Consider the following 10135-nt stretch of genomic DNA (forward strand, 5'->3'; position numbering starts at 1 on the left):
CACTTAGCCCATGCCTAGGTGGCAAGGTGCTAGGCACCTCCCTCAAGCTTTGTGTCTAATTTCCTCCTAGACTGCCTAGGGCAGCACCTAGCCCAACAATTGCCGCCCGACTATTGCCTAGTGCCCTTTTAAAATTTTGTTGTGATGTATCTCAACATTTGCAAGACAATAATATCGTGTAACTTCATATGGATACTGGCATACAGTATCATGAACGACTTGGTTTCCCTATATGCTTTACCGCCTGGTTTTCCACTGATGAGAAAGAAGACAATAATGCATCTCTGCATGGCTATGTGAAATGATTATCTTTTGAGTTTTGTAGCAATCTTTTAGATTTATAGGTCATAAGCAATGCACCAGATATTTCACTATTTTTCTTCTTTTCCTTTGTTCAAGTGCAGTAGCCAGTGGATATTTGGGAGATTGTTCAAGGAGAGTGTCTATACGAGATGAAACACAAAGGAGTAATGCTTTTAGGATGTTTAACGAGAAGAATAAATTTGCTGCCTTTGCAGATCTCTTTGCTTCTGTTACCTTTACTGCTCAATATGGGAATTTTCAGAGGCTTTTTCTGGATTTGACAAAGGCAAGTGCCCGATTTGATGTTACCTCGGGCTCATTGTTCTTATGTGGTGCTTCTCGCCTTGCACAAGATTTCTTCTTCTCTAGAAAACCTGATATCGAGACATTCTGTGATGTTTGCCCTGATGTTACTGTTTCTTTTCAACAGCAGGTAAATTATTTCTTTGTATTTGTTTTAGTGTGTACTGACATCTGTTGACTAGAATATCATTCTAACTGGTGGTTGGGGACTTGGGGTGTTGGCATATTTCCTATTGTTTCAGTTTCTGCTTACATGTCAATCTGCACAAAGATTTTGAAAAAAAAAACTGGGTTACTGTGGACTAACCACAATAATTCAGGAAAGCTTTCACATTATTAATAATACTAATGAATGCATTGCAGGAGAGCTTAATCTTATCTTGCAAAGGAAAGCTTTCTCTGATTGCCTGCCTTAGATAAATCCAGAGCAGATAACAAGATGGTCATTGTGTGTGAAAGCTATTGTAGTAGAATTTTAGTTCATATTTGACTCTTTCTTATTCTTGTTGCAGATAGTTGGGCCTTTCAGTTTTCGCGTTGAATCCTCTGTTGCCATTGATCCTAGAAACCAGGACCATTTTGTCCGAGTGGATGATTCAATATTTGCGATTGATTGGGCTCTGAAGGTCCTAGGTTCCGCAAAGGCAACAGCATGGTATTCTCCTAAACATCAGGAAGCCATGGTGGAGCTCCGTTTCTTCGAAACATGAAGACTTCACTTGCCATGAGTGCCATATAAAACAATTCCAGGAATTCATGGTCACACTGAATCACTGATGCCACTAGGATCAGATCACATAAACGTTGATGCTGTGATCGTCAAGCCAACCAATCCCTTGTAAAATCCTTTTAAGATGTCCTCTTTATTTGCTGGCTGAGTCATCAATTTTCTGCATCAGGCTATGTAGCTTGTGTTGATCTCGGCATTACTGAAGGGAGTTATACTGTGTCGAGTCTAGAGTAGTGCAGCTTGAGCTTGTTAGGTGAACTTATGCGAGAATATGTTTCTGATTGTCTCGTCTGTGCACAAATAAAATTTCTTTTTGAGACGTCCATTTTGCTCATCATGAATGATTTCATATGACTAGTTTAGTGCACGTGCGGCATCGCAAGTGTCTGAAAAACAATGTTGCAAAAAAATAACCATACTAAATTTAGTGGCAACAAGCATTTTAAAAACTATATATGGTGAAAATAAGCAACAAAATCTCAATTGTGATTAAAATAGACAAAATATTCCAAACATGAAAAATTATATAATTATAAAAATAGGTAAATGCTATGTATAAGATAGTGTATAAGCGCTATTCGCTTACACGGCGTTTACATGGCGTGTAAACGCTACTCAATGGGTAGCCAAGTAAAGCACGTGTAAGGTCTATTATCAAGCTTGGTAAGTAGTGTGCACGTGTGGTCCGCACGTGTTTAAAGAATAATGTTGTGAAAAAAATACTCACACTAAATTTTAGATGCAATAAGCATTTTAAAGATGGTGCATCACTGGTGATGCACCTAAAATGGTGTTTAACGTTAGCAGGGAGTAATTTTCGGTAGGCATTCACCTCATGTGTCAGCATATCAACTAAAGTTCGGTCACATTGCTCTCGGATCCTGCGCAAAAGTCATTTATATTATGCATTTGCAGATAACAGTAAGATAATTATTACGCCGATCATATATGAGTTTTTTTCCTATGTACACTTGATGTTTTTTGGAGAAATTGAAAAAAGGCACCATATCCATTAAATTCATCAGGTACAAAAACTTCAAAGAGCAGCAGAAGCTCAAAAAATAACTCGACATGAATGTAAAAAAATAATTATTACAGAAAAATGCCAAATAAGAGTACGAGTTTCAACTGAACTTCATTCGAACCTAAAGTAACTTATTTAACGCCACAACAATCAACCATCATTTACCTAAACTTTGCATGCCTTGTTTGTATGTATAGTTGAGATGCACGTGCCACATGCACGTGTTTTAGTTTTTTTAATAAACCAAAATTTTATATTTATAGAACATGTAGTAAATAATAGAACTATATTAAATAAAAGATATGATAAAGAAATTATTTTTTAACTTGTGGCACGTGTTTTAATTTTTTTAATAAACCAAAATTTTATATTTATAGAACATGTAGTAAATAATAGAACTATATTAAATAAAAGATATGATAAAGAAATTAACTTTTAACTTACTTGTGGCACGTGTTTTAATTTTTTTAATAAACCAAAATTTTATATTTATGGAACATGTAGTAAATAATAGAACTATATTAAATAAAAGATATGATTAAGAAATTAACTTTTAACTTATTAAAAATGGTAAAATAGACAAAAGTAATTAGATAACACAAACGGCCATTGGTACTAACTGCGCCATATGACCGGTACTAATGCTAGTTTTTCTAGTAGTATCCACTTGTTTTAATGATTCATATTGACTCGGACCTAGTAGTGATATAGGACTGGTTGTATTGGAAATATTATCTCCTTAGTTTTTGTACATATCTAGAAAGTTGAAAATGGAGTCTGTATGTGGTCGGGGCGATGTTTTTAGAGCGAACTACTCTGGACTGCGAGATACGAGGTGGACTCAAATGCAGAAAATTGTGGGCCACCAACTTGGCTTGGACGCTCTGGCCAGTTTATGCAAACAGTCATAGTGGCAAAGATGTCTCAAAGATCAAACGGAAAGCGCATCGGACAAATTTTGGTGAATTTGCAGCTCGTTCATCCTTATTTGTGATCAGGCAATGCAAGAAGCATCCAGATAAAATGCATGTATACCAAAAAAGAATCAACTATATGCTATCAGCATTTTTATTAAACACATCAACAAGTGGTTGTCAAATAGTAGTAGAGTCTAGCAAATCTATCGTGGATATGATCTAGTAACCTGTTGACAATGTCAAGCTTTACGGCAGGTCAAGATCCACTGGATAATCTGATCCTAACAAACAATCGCTAGTTCTGTTCAGCAGAAGAAAGGAGTTCAGAGCTTGCATTTTTCCTCCGAGCTGGAGCACCATCCAATTCAGCCAAGTCATAGCTCCCTTGCAGCAACCATCTGCTTCTGTTCATTATCAGTTATCCTCCAAGCAGCCTGGAAACCAGTAGAAACAATTTACATGTCAACCTGAAAGGAACGAATGTTTCTTTTACACTTTTCAGATGATGCGTTGGTTTAACAGAATTACCTTAGCTCTCTCAATAATGGACACGAGGCTTCAGAGTTCCCAAGGCCCATTCCTCCCCCACGCATCCAGAAGTTCCTTCTCTCTTGCTCTTCTATGCTCTCCGACAGGGTTTAACCCACTGGCTGGTGTTTCTTCGGCAGCAGATGCTAGCTTGGCCTGCTCAAGTTTCGTTGGAAGCTTTGACAAAGATGTCAGTCAAACTTCCTGCTGCCCCATCAGTACATTGTGCATGACTCTTTAGCAAGATCATACCCCATCTTTTCATGCTCAATCTTCTCCTTTTCAAGCCTGGAGATGCGCTTGACTAAGACTTGATCTAAACTGCCCGCAGCAATGGCACTGTTACAGGGCCTTTGCATGTCACTCTGCATGTTGGTTCCTCCTCCCAATGCATTCCTCTTCTCATAGTCCATCTTTTGCCTTTCTAGTCGACTTACATGCTTCAATAAGACTTGATCTAAACTTTCAAATGCTTGAGCATTGTTACCATTCTTTCGCTGATCATGTGGCAGGTTGGTCAATGGATTCCTCTTTTCATAATCAATCTTTTCCCTTTCAAGCCTAGATACATGCTTCACCAAGATATCATCTAAGCCCTCTGTCACAGTTGTGCTTTGACCATGCTTCTCAGGATGTTTGGGCACATTGGTTTGTCCTTTGCGCCCTCTGTCAACAAGTCGCAATGAAGGAAAACCCTATTTACCCTGTTGCAAGCAGTTAACAAAAAGAACATTTGGAGTCCCCTTGCAAAAATAAAGTCATATATGTATGCATACTTCATAAAAGGTTGCCATATTCTAGAATATGACATCACCAACTACAGACCAAGTATTTGGCTAGGTGGCAAGTCAATGATCAGAAAGCAATCAATATTATTTGTTGTTAGTACTTACTTGATTTGTATCCCCTGTGCTGACTATGACAGTGTCACTTCATCAAACCAATGCATCAGCTAAGCCAAGCTGGCAAAATACAGAAGTTAAACTGCATAATAAACAAGGACTCAAGGTGAAATGATAATAAGAGGTTGGTCCTGTTTTATTTCTACTATTGTCGTGTACCATTTTTTTTTTACGCTAGCACATCACCAGATTGGAGGAGGCACATGGCCTCATCTTGCATCAAGTCATGGATATTAAGTGAGGAACAACACTGACGACATGGAGAAATGAGATGTTACTATCTGTTGTATCCCCAAGTAAAATAATCCCCTGTTCAGAATTTCGAGTAACAATAAATTTGGTACTGCAACAAACCTGATGAATTATGATGGTAGCAGCTAATCTCTGAATTTCACGCTCCTTATCTGCAAATAGTTTGGACTTAGTAGCCGTGTTGACAAGCCACACATGGCAGCATGTTTGACAGTTTCAGGAGAGATGAATGACGAGGTAACTGTTTCAGAAGACGATTGTATTTTATTTTAATCTCTTGCACAATATGATTGTAAAAGAATGGGGATTACTAATTTGAGGAATGAAGTGCTTACCATAATTTAGACGAGCAACATGCCCCACAGCATCGGTGCCTTCTGTACACATCCTTTAAATAAAAAACTAATTATGGCACTCTAGCTATAGAAGCAACATGGCAAGTCAGAATCAACAAATATTCACTAATTACATCACTGGACATCCCTTATTGATGAATGGATGGCACACCTGGAATCATCTCTTATCAAAACCGATAACACTGCACTTGCACATACTGCTGCAACCCTGTCCTACTTCAGAGGCCAAAAATGCATCCTGCAAAACATCACTGAATAGTAAGACCAGAGATATATAGATCTCTACAGCAGATTGACCATTGACACATCTATAATAAGGACCCAGCTTTCCAACAAAATTATGTCTTTTTAACAGCTTTTGATGCTGATCAGTGACCAATCAAACAAACTGCAATAAACTGTCTAGTGCCCCATTGAAGAAATTTCTAAAGTCATACAGCATAGAACATGTATTAGCAACTCCAGAATCATGGTTGGCAACAGCCTGTACAATGTAAAAAGTTCACAAATAAAATTTCACTGAGATAATAAGGGTTTGATTAAAAAATGTCAGTCAATGAAATCCAAAATTTGTAGTATAGATGTATGTGCATCACTGAAGGCCCTCAAAAACACCAATCAGCAAAACACCAATCTTTTCATTGCCAACAAAAAGTTTTCTCGGCTCAGATTGGGAAGTGGGAACTACCTCTGATGTTGATGAATATCCCCTAAAGTGATGCCTCAAGTCAGACGATGGTTGAGAAGACCATCCCAAGTTGCAAGCGAGTGTGTGGCGAGCACAAGGCGACACAACAGAGGTATACTCGCCTCACAGCTAATTCATCAAGCTCATGGCGAGCAGGAGCGGTTTCTGCCTTGCATCTTGCGCCTGGAGATGGAACGGTGTTAGCGGAGCCTGTGGGAAGGGCGCTGGCATCAGGGTTGGATGAGGCATGTAGGCTGGAGTTGAGGTCATAAGCTTCATCTGGTGCTCTAAACTCTCCTTCTCTAGTTCCAGCTTCTGCTTCTCATCGCGAAGCTCATCCTTCTCTGCCTGGAATTTAGTGAAAGAACAGTTTCATAATCATCGCAGATCACAGGATAAAAAAAACATTGGAAAAGGAGCAGGTCTGTGCTCCCCAACAAAAATTTTTCCCCAAGCAGTATTGCACACAACTTGGAATTTAGATATGAATTAATTACATTTGAAAAATCAACAACATGGTAATCCATCTCTCAAATATCAATGACTGCTTGGGAATGTAAAAAGGATCCTACTGATAGATAGACTCTCAACTGATATTATATTTTAAAAGCATTCAACATAACAAGAATCAAATAATGGTACAATGCTCTCTACTGATACATCGAATGAAAATATTACCGATAGGAAATTCAGCATCCACTTCTTATAGTTCCAGATTCATATCAATATCTTCTAATAATGCTCTTTGACCTCGAGAATTTGCTACCACATTGAAATCAATTTCGCCTAGAGCTTTGTCAAATAAAACTCGATGCAATACTGAAGTTAATCTCTTATAGATCTTTTTGACAAAGCAAAGTTTGTACTGATAGTTCCCAATATTCTCTAAAAAAGTCTTCGAGTAGTTTAGGAACAGCTTTGTAAGCAAAAGTCACGAAGGGGACTGAGCATAGCTTCCAAAAATACTAATAAAGTAGATTATCAAGCTTGCAAGACAAAAAAATTCTTATCCCACCTCATTTCTTGTAACCCTACAGTGATAGTAAACAAAGCACGTGTAAGGTCTATTAGCCTATTACTCCTATAGTATGATGATCAATTTAAGGTAGTGATTTCTATCATGAGAAGTACCAAAATACACCTTATCGGTAAGGTTATGTAACTAAAGTAATTCCTGGATCAAAGCCATCAGGGATAAGAACCTCTTGGCACCAAGATATATGCAAAATTACCTTAAACACTTTGCAGCCAGTTCTTCTGGAAATTCTTGGCATGCCTTTGCAGAGCTTCTCTCTTTGCTTAGGATTACTACTTGAGGCCATTTGATCCTGACTCTGCAGTTTTAGTGCCAACTTATATGCTGATTTGACAGAAAACTGACCTGACTTTTCATAATGCCAAGCAATCTGGTCATTCATGATTCTTTCTGGGACTCTGATCCTCATGATAGCTTCCACATCCACCGGCAAGAAAATGCTGCTAATTAGGTTGCGATTCCAATCCGTAGATTCATTCAAGAACAATTCTGACACCCATCTAATTCTTGGTCTCCTGCTTCTTGTCACCACTTTCAACGACATCTCACGGGGTATCAAAAATAAAACATCAAAACCAAGATGTAGATGGCGTGATATACAGGGCTAAGATTAAATAAATAATTCAAACATAAGTAAATAATGTGAATAAGAAGATACTAAACGATTACCTTTTGGATTTTAAAGAAATGATGAACGAAATATTAGCTTCATGATGCAAGATACCAAAGGATATATGTAGGCTTGGAGAACCAACAATTCAATTATCATAGTAGCCCTTAAGCACCAAAACATGTACTGAATCTTTTTTTGATGCATACACAACTACATAGAAGTTCATCGGAGCCACAAAAGCACAGCTTACTATGAATATTTTTTTCGACATGAGGCAAGCCCCATTTCCATTGCTTAAAACAGAAATACAGAGAGTTTGGCATGAAGCCTATGAAAAGGGGAAAGGGGAGCCTAACAACACGAACTATGCCTGATTCAGGGTAGAACGCCTGCGGGAGATGTACCTAGAAAAAAAAATCTATGAATATGATGGATGGTAGGGAAAAACGATTCACTGCATTTCACTTGTAAGTCAGCCTGTGCTGCGGATCGAAATCCATTCAAGTCTAGACTGGAAAGTACATAAATAATACTATTTATTAGCATTTGGTCATCTAATATGATGGGAGTACAATTGCATTCCTTCTGTAAAATAAATAAAGGAACTGTGGAGCCTTACCATGGAGGCTAGCAGCTGAGATTAAAATCTGGATGACCGAGCCATTGACACAGGCATGACTAATGAGAAGAAAGCTGGCCACCACATCTACCGTGCAGGAAGCTGCAGAAGCACCAGGCAACTTGATTAGCAGCACAGCATGCCCTTCTGTTCATTGATTATTAGTCTGGTGCTGTAATTCCTGCAATTTTTTGAAATGCCATGTATGCAGTAGATTTAATTCAAAGATTTATGGTGGAGCCATTGATCAGGTGCACAGAGTCATGGTGGGGCCATTGATCAGGTGCACAGAGTCATGGTGGATGCCCCTTGCAACCAAAAAACTGAAATCCTCCACTTCATCTTGTGTTAGATGTGCCTACAAAGTACAGTACATTCAGTTAGTCATGGGCTCAATTGCAATTGGTTCTTTGTAATTGCTTGCAACCAGAGAAAAAAATTCACAACTAATTTCTACAGTATTCAAATGAACACGAAACAGAGATGTTCATTACAATTTATTTCATACAAGCATCCATGGAAGCAGAGGTCACAAAGAATTAGTAGCTAGCAATCGTTTGAACTCAAAAATTGAATTAACTGCAAAAACAATCGTTTCAACAATGATCCCGGTATCATAGGACAAGGCATCAAGACACATCAATGTTGCTGTTATAAGAATTGCATACATGTCTAATCAGTAGACAAGTGATTATGTCCTAATTGTTACCCCAGATTTATCAATTTAACAGCAAATAAAGGTTTTCCATACGGAACCCAAGCAGGCTTGAGGGAATGAATGAGAGAGAGGGGGCCGAAGAAAGCACGCATACCTTGCCGGTCATCTCAAAGGAGTCGCCGCGGCGCGGGTCTAGCTGTTGATGGCCTCACCGTCAACAGTGAAGAGATAGGTGGGCCAGTCGCCGGCGAGCTGCTCCCCGCACACCCTGTTTGTGAAGCCCCACCAAGCCCAGCTTCTCTGCAGGTGCTGAAGGCTGCTCTGGCCTTCCGGCAATGCAGAGTCCGGTTCAGGTGGCTGCTGAGGCGACGGGCGGTTGGGGATGGGCGAGTTGTGGAGAACCGGCCATGACCATCTCCGACGCTGCGGCAGGGGCGGCGAGCGGACCAGCGCCCACGCGAGGAGTGCGAGGGGAGCCTCCATGGCGCTGCACGTCGAGGCGAAGCGCAGACACGGAGTTCCGGCCGCGGCGAGTGGCGCACGGCGGCATGGTGGGCCATCGGCCTCGCGCTGACAGCCGGCCCTCTACTCGGGACGGAAGCGCCGCGTCTCCTCCGTTCAGCCGCTGCCGCCTCCTCCGGCGCGCGCCGCCGCTCGCCGTGGCCGGCATCTGGGAGGGTCGGGGGGAGCGCCGGCGCCGGTGCCGAAACCGCCCCGACCCGCGCTCCGGGCTGCGGTCCCCGAGGCTGCCAGCCTCGCCGTCAGCTCCTCCGGCCTCGTCCCTATCCAGGAGGCCGCGGGCCGCCGCCGCTGCCGCCTCCTCCGGCCGCGCGCCGCCGCTTGCCGTGGCCGGCATCTGAGACGCCGCTCGGGGTGCGCGGGTAGGGAGGGGGTAGGAACCGCGGTGAAAAAAATCGGAGTGGGGAGGAGCGCGCGGGGGGGTGCAAACGGATATTTATTCGAAGGTTAGATTTTTGGTTATTTTTTTCGATTATGAACAAATAAGATAATTTACTAAATTCATAGTCTTGTATTTAACATTGATCTTGTAAAGATTCATAAAAACTAAACCTCAAATTTATCATATATATTCTCAAATAATAGATATAAAAATTCGAATACGGATCGGATACGTATTCAGATGTTTTTTCACCTTTTTAATTGTAGGGAGCAAATAATGCATAAAAAAATCTATACAAAATTTAT

General features: G+C 40.5%; 1 long non-coding RNA gene across 21 annotated transcripts; it reads right to left on the reverse strand.

Moving 5' to 3' along the window:
* Positions 1 to 3373: 3373 nt before the first annotated feature.
* LOC120676570 lies at positions 3374 to 9802 on the reverse strand. 21 transcript variants are annotated; one of them, XR_005675870.1, is made up of 11 exons: positions 9084 to 9796; positions 8272 to 8629; positions 7236 to 8056; positions 6004 to 6351; positions 5467 to 5553; positions 5295 to 5379; positions 5062 to 5200; positions 4867 to 4957; positions 4699 to 4767; positions 3806 to 4509; positions 3374 to 3711 (listed from the first exon to the last, which is right to left on the reverse strand). It is a non-coding gene; the product is annotated as an uncharacterized LOC120676570 (long non-coding RNA). The 21 variants fall into 21 exon arrangements; XR_005675867.1 differs by having other exon boundaries at positions 4699 to 4789; XR_005675866.1 differs by adding an exon at positions 6682 to 7034 and having other exon boundaries at positions 4699 to 5200; positions 9084 to 9802.
* Between the last annotated feature and the right edge of the window lie 333 nt (positions 9803 to 10135).

Source organism: Panicum virgatum, chromosome 5N (genome assembly GCF_016808335.1).
Source record: "Panicum virgatum strain AP13 chromosome 5N, P.virgatum_v5, whole genome shotgun sequence".
NCBI lineage: Eukaryota > Viridiplantae > Streptophyta > Magnoliopsida > Poales > Poaceae > Panicum > Panicum virgatum.